General features: G+C 36.2%; 1 long non-coding RNA gene across 2 annotated transcripts in view; it reads left to right on the forward strand.

Moving 5' to 3' along the window:
- Positions 1-14,687, forward strand: part of LOC118529158 (uncharacterized) — a 78,130-nt gene that overhangs the window by 36,458 nt on the left and 26,985 nt on the right. For both annotated transcript variants that reach the window (XR_013442514.1, XR_013442515.1), the window contains exons 3-4: positions 4,367-4,425; positions 12,631-12,917. This is a non-coding gene — a long non-coding RNA (uncharacterized LOC118529158). The remainder of the gene's footprint in view (positions 1-4,366; positions 4,426-12,630; positions 12,918-14,687) is intronic.

Genomic DNA, 14,687 nt, shown 5'->3' on the forward strand with positions numbered 1-14,687 from the left:
GCACATATTCCTTGGAAGCTTGAGAAGACCACGGGCCCTGCGAAGGACAGACTGAAAACACCAGTGTACTAGAATGAGCCTTCAACAGGGCATTGGGAGACCTGGTTAAATAACAGCCTTTCACCAAGACATTCAATAGCCTAGTTTTTAGAAGTTCTTCAGGTGATTCCGATATTTAGCCAGACTTAGGGATCACTAGATATGTACTCTTATGGTCTTTTAGAAATTTATGACTTTATTATTTTTTCCCAAAATCTTATGTTTTCTCTTTTACTTCCTCATTAGTTTCTTTTTTTTTTTAAGATTTTATTTATTTATTTGACAGAGAGAGACACAGCGAGAGAGGGAACACAAGCAGGGGGAGTGTGAAAGGGAGAAGCAGGCTTCCCGCCGAGCAGGGAGCCCGATGTGGGGCTCGATCCCAGGACCCCGGGATCATGACCTGAGCCGAAGGCAGACGCTTAACGACTGAGCCACTCAGGCGCCCCTACTTCCTCATTAGTTTCTTTACTCTTCTCCCCACTTTACCTCCTTTCTGTTATCTTCCCTTTCTTTTCTTTTTCTTTTTCCTTCCTGAATAATTCAGTCCAAAAAACATGAGGTAGTAGGTGTCTGTGGTGGGAGGAGTGCCACTGTGGCACACAGTGTGGAGTCAGAGCTCAAGGGGGTTAGGAAGGATGTCTTTTTAGGAGGGTGTTACAATGATGGCATCAGAACCCAAGAGTGGGGGGAGATGGCTCTGAATACTGTGCTGAATCAGGGTGAAGAGGGCATGCACATGCCGGGGTTGGAATCAACAGTTCTCAGACCAATCTGGGAACCCTAGACCCCTACACACCCTTCCTTGCCAGACAGGTTGCCTAATCCCAATCCCTGGACAATACAGTCTGAATGGAGTTAGGAGGGCAGTAGAGTAAGGACGGTGTCCACATGGGGAGTGGAGGCAGGTCAGGGAGTGTGTCAGGGCCCAAGCAGAGAGAAGAGGGTATCTGCAAGAGGGCAAAGTGGGAAGACGGTTGACATCTTGGACATATAAGTAGATAAAGGATAATGTGAGCCAGGTTTTTGCTTTCAGAAAAGGAAGTTATGAATATGGAAGGAGAAAAAACTAGAATGTACCTGTGGTGTTGGACTGGACTTGCGATATCAATGTGACCTTATGATATTCAATGTATAGGCAGATATAAATATAGATGTAATTGTGAGTATGTATGTGTGTGTATATCTGTATCTATATCTAAGATATATTTATTTATTATTTTGAGAGAGAGAGAGAGAATGTGGGGGTGGGGAAGCACAGAGGAAGAGGGAGAGAGAGAATCTCAAGCAGATTCGATCTTGCCACCCTGAGATCATGGCCTGAGCCCAAATCAAGAGTCAGACCCTTAACCGACTGAGCCACCCAGGCGCCCCTCTATATCTGTATCTAAATCTAAATCTTTGTATCTATCTATGTTCTTACCCTGTCCACTGAGGGGCTTAGGGTCAGCAACAACTCAATAGAAGTGAATACATCTGGTACCCAGATCTTAGTTTGTAAATATTGTTATATTTACAATAAAAAAAAAACAAGGACTTCATGGAGAAATAGCTGGTTCCAGGTCTGGGGAAGGGAAAATACAAAATGCGTCCAGAATATCCTGATCTGTCAAAAAGAAAGAGGTGCCTAAGAAATGATGAAGACATGTTAAAATGATACAAAAGCCAGCTAAATGGGCTCTCACAGGCTAAATAGGGCCCAGCATGAGCATCAGAATAAAAATGATACCAATGGATGAAAACCCATTGAATTAAACAGAAATCTATGAGCCTGTACCAATGTATATACAGACATGTATGCATGCATAAATCAAAAGTTTCATGAGGAATGGAATATTAAAAGATTCAAAGTGTCTCCCCACAAAATATTTACTGATTATGAGGGGAAAAAGTATAAATTTACAGTGGAGAAGCTTGGCAGACACCACCCTAATCAAGTCATTAAAGTGCACATTACCAGTAATGGGACAAATCAAAATTATTTGCCACTTGATAGGATGCACTCAGCATCACTGCTGTGTTATTCCTGCAATAAATGGATTACTTGAAGCTAATTATGAGGAGATGCCAGATGAACCCAAGTTGGGGGAAGTGCTAAAGAATAGCCTGGAATTGTCAAAATTATCAAGTCATGAAAGCCAAGTTAAAACTAAAGAACTACTGGGGATTGAAGAAAACTGACATGAAATCTAAACAGGAAACATGATTATGAGCTGGATCTTTTTGTTATTAGAGATAGTATTGGTCTAATTAATGAAAGTTTAATGGGATCTGAAGATTCATTAGTGGCAATATTCCAATACTTAATTTTCTGATTTTAATCATTTTATTGTAATTATATAGAACAGTGTCCTTGTTTGTAGGAAATACATGCAAAAGTATTTAGAGGTAACAGAGCATCATGTCAACAACCTACTCTCAAAAGATCAGGGAAAAACTATTCCTATTATACTTACAGCTTTTCTGTAATTTGAGATTATTTCAAAATAAAAGTGCATAATTAAAATGTATATATTTCTAGACTTTAAGTTCTTGAAATGACAGAAAATGGTTTATTTTCTTTTAATCCCATCCAAGCACCTCGCACAGCTCCAAAAGGTACTTTAAAAAAAAGGTGTTTATCAAATAAATAAATCTAGAGGAGTGGATAGAAACCAATGATAACTAAATTACCTGCTATCAGCACTTCAGAGAACTCAATGATTAATACTGATTGTGTTCACTAGCATCTATATACTAACGCAATAACCAATAATATATTTTAAAGGGCTGAAACAAAAATGGTTGTTGATAAACCCTAGAACAAAGAATTAAACACAACTTCCCATTTCACTGAGTATTTCAATTATTTAAGATTTTACTGCACACAAATAATTCAAAGAATAGCTTTAATGTTATGGATTGGGGATAAGATATGAATATTTAAACACAGTTTGCATTCTGGGGATGTAATGTATAGTATGGTGACTAAAGTTAACAATACAGTATCATATATTTGACAATTGCTAAGAGATTACGTCTTAAAACTTCTCATCACAGGAAAAAAGAAATATAACCACATGAAGTGATAGATGTGAACTAAATTTCTTGTAACAATCATTTCATGATATATACACATACCAAATTATCATGTTATATACCTAAAACTAATACAACGTTAGTATAGATTATATCTTAATAAAACTGGAGAAAAACATAATTTGCAGATATTTTTGGCAGAGATAATTATATCCCTATCTCTACATCCATTTTCAGTTTCTTCTTTAGTTACAGAACCCTGCTTTTTTTTTTTGAACTGATTACACAGCCGCTAGAAGAAAGACTGCATTTCCCATCCTCCTTTATAGTTAGGAATAGTTACCAAGTTTGTGGCAATGAACTGTTAGTGGCTGTTGTCCAGAACTTCATGAAAGGCTTAGAGCAGCTATCCCCAACCCTAGACTATCTAATGCTGGAGTTCTTTACCTAACAGCATAAGTTTCCATCTTACTTAGGTTCTGGAATTTTTCTGTTAGATGCAGCTGAATATAATCCTAAGAAATACTCCATATGTTAACAAAAATTCTCAGAACTGACCCAAAACATCTGTCAAACATGTTTAAAGCATAGTTTAAATGTCAACTCCATTATTTCTTAGTTCTATAAGCTTGTGAAGGATATTTAGTGTCTTTTAGCTTCAGATTCCTCATTTGTAAAAAGGAAATAATAATCTACCTCATAGTGGTTGAGTGAATATTCAATTAGATAATAGTTACTTCGGAATGCCTGAAACATAGTAAGGATGCAAGAAGTGCTAATAGATAATTCCATCTTTTCTTTTAATGCACTGTTTTCTTTCCCTGTTTTGTAAACTATAGGATTGTTAATGCTTTGCCAAGCTCTTACCATGGATTTTATTTCTTCTTTAAAATTTTCACTGTACTTAGATATTTCATGATATAAAAATTCTTTCCCTAAATTCTGGTCAGTTTAATGCTGATTTTCTGTTCTATACTTATTTTTTTCTATCTAAAATATGAATCATCAACGTACCTTATCTGTAAACCATTTATCTTGAGAAACAGGTGTTGTTTAGCTGGAGTCCATTAATTAAGTCAAACAAGGTCAGAGCAGAGGTGTGTTTTGTTGTTGGCCAATGCACCAACACAGCTCTTGGGTCATCCCCTTCACTAAAGAACTGCAGGTTGGATTACCATACAAGATCTTGATATGGCTTAAATCTACAAACAAAGTTTGTGTGTCTCTATTCCACTAGTGTTCCTGGTACAAAATTATCATTCTTACTTCTCACTGAGAGCACTGTTTCTATGTTCCTTCTCAAAACTAGGTGACCCATGCTGGAATGAAAAAGAAGATTGAAGACTCCTAATAAATACAGTAGACCAGGTCAGATATGTTACATATTATTCTCAAATGGTATCTCCCACTGAAGGTGCGCTGTAACTCCCATAGCACTTCCCTAGTTTCCCTGCCTCCTGAGTAGATCTTCATTTTCTAGGAAGACCCAGCCAGAGCTCAACTCATAGGAAGAGTACCAGCAAAATCCTGGCAGCAATTTAATCCAGTCACAATCAATCTGATCAAACTTTTATTCTGTTGTGAATAAGGTACTCTGGTAGATTGCAAAGATGAAAAAGACAAGATCTCCTTTTCTAAAAACACTTATAATTGATTAAAGTCCATGGCTGCCATGACAGAGTCCAGCCAGACCGCCAAGGCGAAGCCTTTTAAGCTTTTAGGAATTTCAGAGATCGAAAACATTCCATAGAATTCAATATTATATGGTTCGTTAGGATCTGTTGTGGCTGGCCTTGGACATTTTTGGCTAATTAGCAGAATTAGAAGATCATGTGATGTTGGAGCATTTACCTTGGTGATTTTAGGATGCTGGTTCCATTGTCGGTATAATTATATAAAGCTAAGAATTTAGGAAAGAATTGCCAGAGGAGGATTTAAAAATAAGATTTTATATGAAAGTACCTACCTTGATCCTGAAAGAAAACAATCCAACAGCAATAGCAGCAATTTAGCAGAGACTCAAGCATAGAAAATCCACTGGAGTCAGTGTGAACAAAGCTGAGGTCAACTACATTAAACATCATATATACCATAAGGCTTTCAATCAAGTAAATAAAGTATATGTAAGTTGTTAAAAAAAAAAAAACTTACAAGTGAAGGTCTTATTACTTTTTGTATTTCCCATTCTTAGTCTAGTAAATGGCAGGGCATTAAATAAATGTTTAATTAATTAAAAAAAAACACAAACACATTAAGCTATAGTAAGAGGCAGAGCTCTTATAGAAATCTGTTCCTTAAGAAATGAGGCTAGGTTGTTTACAATTCTTTTAAATAAGATGGGATAGAAATTTCAGGGTACAAGAGAAAAATAAGTCAAAGAATTTTTCTTTTTTAAAATCTTCATCCAAGAAAATACTTATCAGTGTTCAAATGCCATGTACATTGCTTTAAATTCTCTGCTAAGGGGAGGTTTATTTTGCACACTTGAGCCATCTAGACATTTGAGCTGGCATATTTCCTTTGGAAAAGGAAGCAAAAATTAAAAGTTTGCCCACAAGTCAAAGTCCACAGGCAAGACTGCAGGATGCTTTAAAGTAAAGTATTCAAATCCTTTTTAATTACCTCCCCTAAGGCAGATATGTTGATATTCAATCCAAACTCTTCTAGGTTATTCAGGATGGTAAGCAGCATCTCTCTATATTCTTTAAAGAAATAATTCAAAAGCAACTTAACCAACTGAGCCACCCAGGCGCCCTCAAAAGCAACTTAAGACAATTTTTGGCAAGACAAGATTTCCCCTTGGAATTTTGGAAACACATAAAAATTTTATGTGGGGTGCTGAGAATGGAGATGATTTTCAGGACTGTAAAGTGGAGTATGTCAAAAGGTGCTCATCATGTCCATTCCACTGTAGACCTCTAGCTGCACCCTTTGCTGTTTCCTGAGAGAAACACAAGCCTTCCAACTCTTTTTCAGTTCAGGATAATATTCAATTCCTAAATCTTTCTAAGTTCCTCTATATAGATGTTCAAACTTGTGATACTAGATTAACAACTTTATAAAATTGTGTATGTCTTCATAAGACTATCCAATTTCCCACAAGGCATGAGTCAATTTTTATAATGGTAGGTATAATCTTCATGGCTTCTCAGGGAATTTCATTACTTTACATTAATTAAATGCTCTGAGATGAGAGAGATAGAAAGACAGGTAGCAAGATAAACACACACATACAGAAAATGGAATGAGATTAACAGTGAGAGGAAGAGAAATTCAAAAGCCATCTGCTCTACTTATTGAGCAAACGAAAGGATTTTGGGACCCCTTATACAGTCTCTTTCCATATGCCTAGCATAGGATGATCATCTTAGTAAACTGGAGTCATTTTAAGATTTAAAATCTTATATGTTTTTGAGACAGCATGGTCTCAAATGTAAACCAATTATTATGCTAAATTGTATAAAATTGTCATTTTTTTATAGCTCAAAAACTGTCAAATTCTAGCAATTGCTTATTGCTCAACTGTTCATATCATCTCTTATTCACTTTGTTGGTGAGGGAGGGACGCCCCCTAAATAATACAAGATGATCAATCATATGATACTCAACACTGGAAAAAGTGCTGCCACGTAGGGCCACAAGGGGTTGGTTGTACTTGGGAGCACAGTGAAGAAGCAGGGGCTGTGGAAGGCAGGCTTTACAGTGACAAGATGATGACGTGCCCTTGGTTCTTACAGGAGAATGTCACTGGCTTATTTGAATAATCCACAGGCTGGCAGGGAACTGAAACAGGCAGGTTGAGGCACAGTGAAGCTGCTAGCTGAGTGGGTCTGCTGGTCAGGAAGCATATCTGGTGAGAGGAAAGGTACTCACAAACAACCCTTGGGACACTTTGGGACCCAGTGACCCATGTTAAAGTAGCACAGGTAATTTTAGATATTACAACACATCAACCTAACCTCAACTGATAATTCAACTGGTAAAAACTTCAGAAAAAAAAAGTTGATATGTTCCATTGTTGGAGAAATTTAGTTGTGTTGTATTCATATCTTCAATATGGAGCCTTCTCAATCATAATTTTTAGTATATATGATTTTCTGATTAAGTGCTAAGATAGATGCTGCTAGTTGACTACTCAGTATTGGTTCTTTCCTTCTTCTTTACTAACTTCAACTTTATTTGGGCAACAATGTAATTGTTTAAAAAATATGATGTCACAGGCTTCATTATATTTGTGGTGACCATGTGACATAGCTTTGGCCAAGAAGATATTACCAGGAGGCTACTGGGTGGGACTTTCAGAAAAGCTATGCTTCCCTGATAAAATGTTAACAGACTCATCTGGCACACATCTTTTGTTCTTAGCAACTTTGTCTTTTTCCTTTCTTGCTCCCTCATATGAAGATGCAATGTCTAGAAATGGAGAAATATGACCATAAGAAGGATGTAACTTATACATATATGTGAAAATTTTCAAGAGTTAGTGTGGCAAAAGGGTATACCTGAATTTAAATGTTGACTTCCAGCCATAGACTTGGCTGGATAAACATGAAACAATATGTAAATTTTCAGTATTCTCATTACTTTTCAATTTTCAAGGTTCCTATAAAGTTTATATCTGAAATGGTTTTATACAATATACACTCCATTGTGTCTGGCTGGCTTCTTTTGCTTTACATTATGCTCTTGGGATTCATCTACATTTTGCATGTAGTTGTAGACTTATTCATTCTTACTGGTTTATATTTGCCACCAGGTGAATATACACAATGTATTAATCTATTCTTCTATATATAAGCATTTGAGTAGTTACCAGATGGGGGCTATTTCCATTATTATTTGCAATATATTGTTATGAACATTCTTGTATGTGTCTTTTGGTGAATGTATGCATGCAATTGAACTGGATTCATACCTAAGAGTGGAATTGCAGGGGCACAGGGTCTATGAATGTTCAATTTTACTAGATACCACCACACCATTCTCTAAAGTGTAGCAATGACTCCTCCTGTAACAATTTATTCTTCTATTAAAGGGTATAAAAATCCCAGTTCTTCCATATTGTTATCAATGCTTGGTATTCTCTGGCATTTTCATTATAGCCACTTTGGTAAGCATGTTGTAGTGCAGAACTAGCTATAATTTGCCTTTCTTTGATAAATAATTGTTCAGGCCGCTATAACAAAAATACCATAGACTGGGTGGCATTTATTTCTCACAGTTCTGGAGGCTGAAAAGTTCAAAATCAAGGTTCTTGCAGATCTAGTGTTTGGGGAGGACCTACTTTCTGGCTTATAAAGAGCCACTTTCTCCCTGTATTCTGACATAGTTGAGAGAGAGAAGCATGTTTTTTGTCTCTTCTTATAAAGGTACTAATATTATCATGAGGGCTCCACCCTAATGACCTAATTACCTCCCAAAGTCCCAATCTCCAAATACCATCACATTGAGGATCAGGGTTTCAACATATAAATTTTGGGGGAACATAAACATTTAGTCCATTGCAACAATGAAATCGAGCACTTTTTCATGTGTGTAGTTTTGATTGGATAGCTTCTCTGTCTATTCAATTCTGTGACCATTTCTGTTTTGAGACCGCTGCCTTTTTCCCTAATTTATAGGTCTTCTTTGCATATTCTGGATATACTGCTTTGTTAATATATATATATATATATATATATATATATATATATATAGCCAATATTTATAGGTGTTTTTATATATTCTGAATATGACTCCTTTTTTAAAAATAGAATACACTTTATTCATAAATATATCTCCATAAAGTTAAAAGCAGGGACAACATCTTTTTGGAAAAGGGAATATAAGAAGGCAACATATCACTTATTTTATATATATATCGTCTCAGTCTGTGGGTTGCTTTTACCTTTTCACTCTCTTAATGGAGTCTTTTGATAAAGAAAAGTTCTGGAGAAGAGAATTTCCAAGTTATTATTCTGTATGTTCAGTGCTTTTGGTGTCCTGTTTAAAAACAATTGCCTACTATGAGTTCATGTAGGTATTTCCCTATGTTTTCTTCTAAAGTTTTTTTCTCCAGTAACTTTCAGTGAATTATATTCTGTATGAATGAGGTAAAGCTTGTTTACTTTGCTTGCAACTAAGAATACTATTATTTATAATCACCTAGATATTCCAAAGTCACCCTAAATTCATCCAGAATAAAACAGAATTTGTCTACCCTCAAAAACTAGGGCACTGCCTGTATTCTCTATAAAAGCATGTCAAAGTAGCTAAGAAAGCCAGAAATCTAGGAGCTATCCGTGATAACTTCTTTTTCACTTACCACATTCAGTCTCTTTCCCTATGAATTACTATTGCTGTGTAATACATCAGTGGCTTAAAGCAACAATAACTGTTTGTTATCTCTCACAATTTCTATGGTTCAAGAATTCAGATGTGACTTGGCTGGGCAATTCTGGCATGTAGTGTCTCTTAAGCAGGATGTAGTCCAATGTCAGCTGACAATGCAGTGCTCTGAAGGCTTGACTGGGGCAGGAAGATCTATTTTGAAGTTGGCTCATACACATAGTTGGCAAGTTGTTCCTGATTGTTGGTGTAAAGCCCCAATTCTCCTCTACATAGACATCTCCATAGGGTTGCTTGAGTATCCTCATGGAATGGCTACTGACTTTCCCCAGAATGAGCATCTAAGACACCAAGGCAGAAGTTGCAATGCCTTGTTTGATCTAACCTCAGTAGTAATTGTCACTTCTGTAAATATTTTATTGGTCACATAGGTCGGTCTGATTCAATGTGGAAGTTGCTTATACAAGAACATAAATAACAGGTGAGGATCACTGGGTACCATCTTGGAGGCTGGCCACAACAATCACTGGGTTTTGTCCATTTTGTATGAGAAATATCTCCCAACTCTGCCACTGCTGTGGTCTAATGGACAATCATTTATCTCTTATCTAATATCACATATCTTCTTTAAAACCCTTTATAAATCATCTCCTCACCAGGAGCCAGAGTGATTTTTCCAAAAGATAAATCTGATCATGTTAGTCCTCTGCCTTAAATCATCAGTAGTAAAAATACTTATAATTTATAAAGATTATATTATACAATATAAAGATTATATAATGTAATCAGCATTATAAATAATTCCTAATAATTTTAAGAAAATACTTAAAGCCACTGAAAGACATATTGGGTCCCCCATGACTTGGTTCTGCTTTCTTGTACCTCTCCTTCTATTTAACGTACTATTACCTTACTAGTCCTCTCTCAGTTACTCCAATGCTTACTTATTCAACTCTAATACCTCTTCCTGGAATACTCTTCCCTCTCACCCCATTTCTCATTTAATTAACTCCTAATCATTCTTAGATGCCCATTTAAATACTAGTTCCTGACTTTTTTTTTTTCCTAAGCTCCCACACTAAATTAGATCTTACTGTTATACTGGGGCGCCTGGGTGGTTCAGTCAGTTGAGCTCTTGATTTTGGCTCAGGTCATGATCACAGGATCCTGGGATAGAGCCCCATGTGGGGCTCCGTGCTCAGTGGAGAGTCTGCTTGAGGATTCTCCCTTTCCCTCCTTCTGCTGCCCACCAAATAAAATAAATCTTAAAAAAAATAATTAGACCTTACTGCTATTCTTTATTACATCATGTGATTCCTTTCTACCATAGCTCTTAGTTTAGTATATTTAACTATTTAGGTTAAATAAACTATTAGGTAACTACTTGATCAGTCTATCTCTTTTACTAAAGTTCTGTAGGAAGTGGAACCATATCTGCTTTCCATTCCATAAGGAAGTGCCTAACTCACAGTAAGTGAATGCACATTCTTGAATAGCTTTGAATAAATGGATGAATAGATACATACATGAATAGATGGATGGGAGTGGCTGAGTACCTAAAAGGGTAGCTGAGTAGAGAGCCTTAAATCTTGGGACATGATGAAGAAAAACAAGGTGGTAGATTTAGCTGGCCATATCTTTCCCGCACGATAACTGGTTCCAGAATTTCTTTTATGGATATGTGTGTCTGGTAAATGGTGAAGGGGGTGATGGGAAGGTTGTTTTCTAGCCAACAGGTGGAATCTGTAAAGCAACTCATACTTTATATCATGGTTATTACTGAAGGAATGCCAGTTCATACATGCAAAAGAGTGACCACTTTGCAAATACATTTTGCCCTGTATGTGTTATTGTTAATTATCAGAAGCTATTTCAATTTAATTTAAAAAATGAACAGTTTTGATTCTCCTGCATTGTGTTTAAGTACAGAAGTCCCTAGAAGACTTCCCTAGAAGACTTCCCTCGATGTCTTTAAAACTGAAAGGGCTTCTGTCTCTTCTAATCTTTATATAATCAGAAGCAACCTAGATTCCATGTCAGCTTAATGCTCTACAGAATAAAATGTCAATGATAGAAGTATTTTCAACTAAGGCCATAACATGAATTCTTTTTTAAAAAATCAGTTTAGGGCTTCAAAAAATGAGGGCATGAAGTATTTTTAGTTGTCTTTTATTTTTTATTTTAGCCCCAGTTCTTAATTCCACATACTATCTCAGTAACTTCGTTTCTTAGAAACACTAAGGAACAGCAACTCAAAGTCATAAACCAACTTCCTGAAAAGTAATTTTGGAAACAAGATCTTAATACTAATACAAAGATGAAAAATACATACAGTGAATGAGTTTGGTATATTTGTCAGTTTTGTGTGTGATGGAAAAAAATTGTGTATATGAAGTACACAATATGTGTGAAAGACCACTCCTTTTGCTACAGACCCTCAATTTCTGAATCTTGTCTAGTTTTTCTCCAGTATCATGCATAATTGATCACATGCTGAAGCTCTTCTCTATTTGCTTAAACCAGATATCCATGGGGCCTTCCTGAAGTATTTAGAAGGAACATCAGCTACAGAGCTGTATTTGGCTTCTATTAAGCAATTTCTTGGTGGAAAATGACCACCGAGTTTAATTTCTCTCAACAGGGAATCATTCAGCCTTACTTCTTAGGGAAGAAAAGCAATGAAAGAAGGAGTTATAAACTGGAGAACACATAAAAATTTTAACTTCGATTTTATTCTACTTTGTAATAATCTTTTGCATTTGTATAACATGCTACATACAGCACTTTCATGTTTACTAAGATATATTTTGTGCTTGCTTATGCAAGATTCTTTCTTGTTAAAAGTCTGTGTGTTTCTTATACTTACCAAATTAGCTTAAATCTTTTCATTACCTACTTTTTTTGATGAGAACCAATTTATTGGTCTGTGCCATAAATAAATGTGCTCAGTACTCTTAAGAATTCACACATGCACACACATATGCTTAAGAAAGAATATCTGCTCATAATCCAAAATCCAATGACAAGGAAAGGACAAGTGCACAGACACCAATAACTCTAGGGAAAATGTGGTAATGTGTGAAAGGATTCATAAAATGAAAATGCCAAAGAAGTTCTGAATAGAATAGAAATTATCACTAGGATTCTTGAATGCTTATTATACACTAGATACTATGTACTTTATACACTAGGTTGAACATTTACAGAACATTATTCTGTGAGACAACTATTGTTTCCATTTTACAGATGAAAGAAAAAGATTCTCAAAGTTCTTGAGTTCCCAATCCCAAATCAAAATAAATAAGTGGAAGAAGATCTAGAATTGAAAAGCATGTCGAGAGCCTACGTATTTGGCTACTACGGAAAAGCTTCACATGGAAGTGTCATTTGAATTAAGCCAAGCATTGAAGAAATCAATAGAATTTTGAATAGACAAAGAAAGGGACAGAGGAAACCAACCACTTGAGCACAAGTATAAATCAGATGCCAGGCAGCTGGAATGGATATCTGGAGGAGTGAGCTCAAGCACAATGGTGAGTTTTCAGCACAAAGCTGAGAATATGAACTCTAACATACAACTGAGAATAATGCCAAGAATGAGGTAAAAATGAAGACTGGGCACTAAGTGCTAAGAATATTAAGGAGGTGGGGGCATGAACTAGTTTTCAGGGGGAGAAACGAAAGATGAGGATACATCATGTCATTACATAAATTTGAAAAATTCCCTTGTCTCTGTTTTTAACCCCATACTGAAAAATACTGTGGTATCTGATTTGCCTTGTATATCAGAGACTGAAAGTGGTCACCAGCATCTTCATCTTCCTTATTATCTTCATCTTCCAGGACAGATGATTTCTTTATCCATTTTCCTAGCAATCAGATAAAGCCAGTGACTAAGTTCTGGCCAGTGACATGTGAGTGAGGTGATGAGCAGCACTTCCAGGCCTAGTCTAGGAAAGCCCTCCCCACTGGATCAATGATGGTGTGGTGGATACCATCCACTGACCTATATTACTTGTCATGTGGGAAACACTGCACCCCCCTACCCTTTTTGTGGTAGTAAACCATTGGAATTGTGGGATTATTTGTCTCTGCAGCTATCCCACCCTGATACTCTTTGCTGAATAATTTGGCATGCTAACTATTATCTCTGACTTGGTTCCTAATTCTCTCCTGCTTGCTATTCCTGAGACTGAACAGTGCTGGAGAAATTATGCAACCCTATTGGATAATGCCTCGACTGGGCTCCCAGTGTTGCTGTGCAATCCTTCTGTGTGCTTCTGGTCATGAACTGTTCTCATTCCTTTCATGGCCTATTTTGAAGATTCACCTCTCTCCTTAAGATCCTTCCTGCAGATGAATTAGCTTTCTCTTTAGTTAAGTGCTTATTCAGGAATTGTGTCCATGTTTTTGTTGTCCTTTTCTTATTAATTTAAGTAGTTCTTTATATAATATTGATATAAGACCATTATGCGTAAAGGATAAAAAATGGCTAAAATTAAAAAGACTGACTATGCCAAAAGTTGGCAATGATGTGGAGAAACTGGAACTCTTGTACACTCTTGATGGAAATGTAAAATGGTACAATCACTTTGTAAAACTTTGGGCAGTTTTTTAAAAAGTTCAGCACTCATGTATTCTATAATCTAGACATTCCACTCCAAAGTAGTTACCCAAGGGTCAGAGAGGAGATTAGTCAGTAGTAGTATGGCTGAGAAGAGGCTTTATACAGAGGATTTTCTGTGGTTTTGTGGCAGGGAGTGAGATGTAAATGCTTTTCTCTGTTTTCCTTATGAAATCTTCACTAAGGTTAATGTCAGTGACTAGTAAGCTGTTTTTCATGAAAAGACTACTGATAACTGGGTTATATTAGCAACATCTATTGATTACTTACCTTGGTCCAAGTGCTATGCCGTCCACATTCACATATATTCTTTTTCAAATCTTATAATTACCTTGAAGAGTAATTATTATTCCTCTTTTATAAATGAGAAACAATGTACCTTGTACTAAAACTAAAATAAAACAAATAACAACTAAAAAGTTGCTAAGAATAACATACTGGGTGATCCTAACACCCTCTACCCTCCAATTAAAGATAAAGCTGCTTATTGTTATCTTTACTTGGAACTTGACCTTAATTTTTATCTCAGTTTTTGACCTGTCAATCTCAGGTTAGTATTAGTGGGAACTTACTTTGGGCTAGGTTTGAGGCAAAAAAAAAAAAAAAAGCTTAGGAGTGGGCTGGAAAATAAGACATAGTACCTACATTCAATGCTTTAGAGGGGATGGAGAGTAAAAAG

This window comes from Halichoerus grypus, chromosome 11 (genome assembly GCF_964656455.1).
Source record: "Halichoerus grypus chromosome 11, mHalGry1.hap1.1, whole genome shotgun sequence".
Taxonomy (NCBI): Eukaryota; Metazoa; Chordata; class Mammalia; order Carnivora; family Phocidae; genus Halichoerus; species Halichoerus grypus.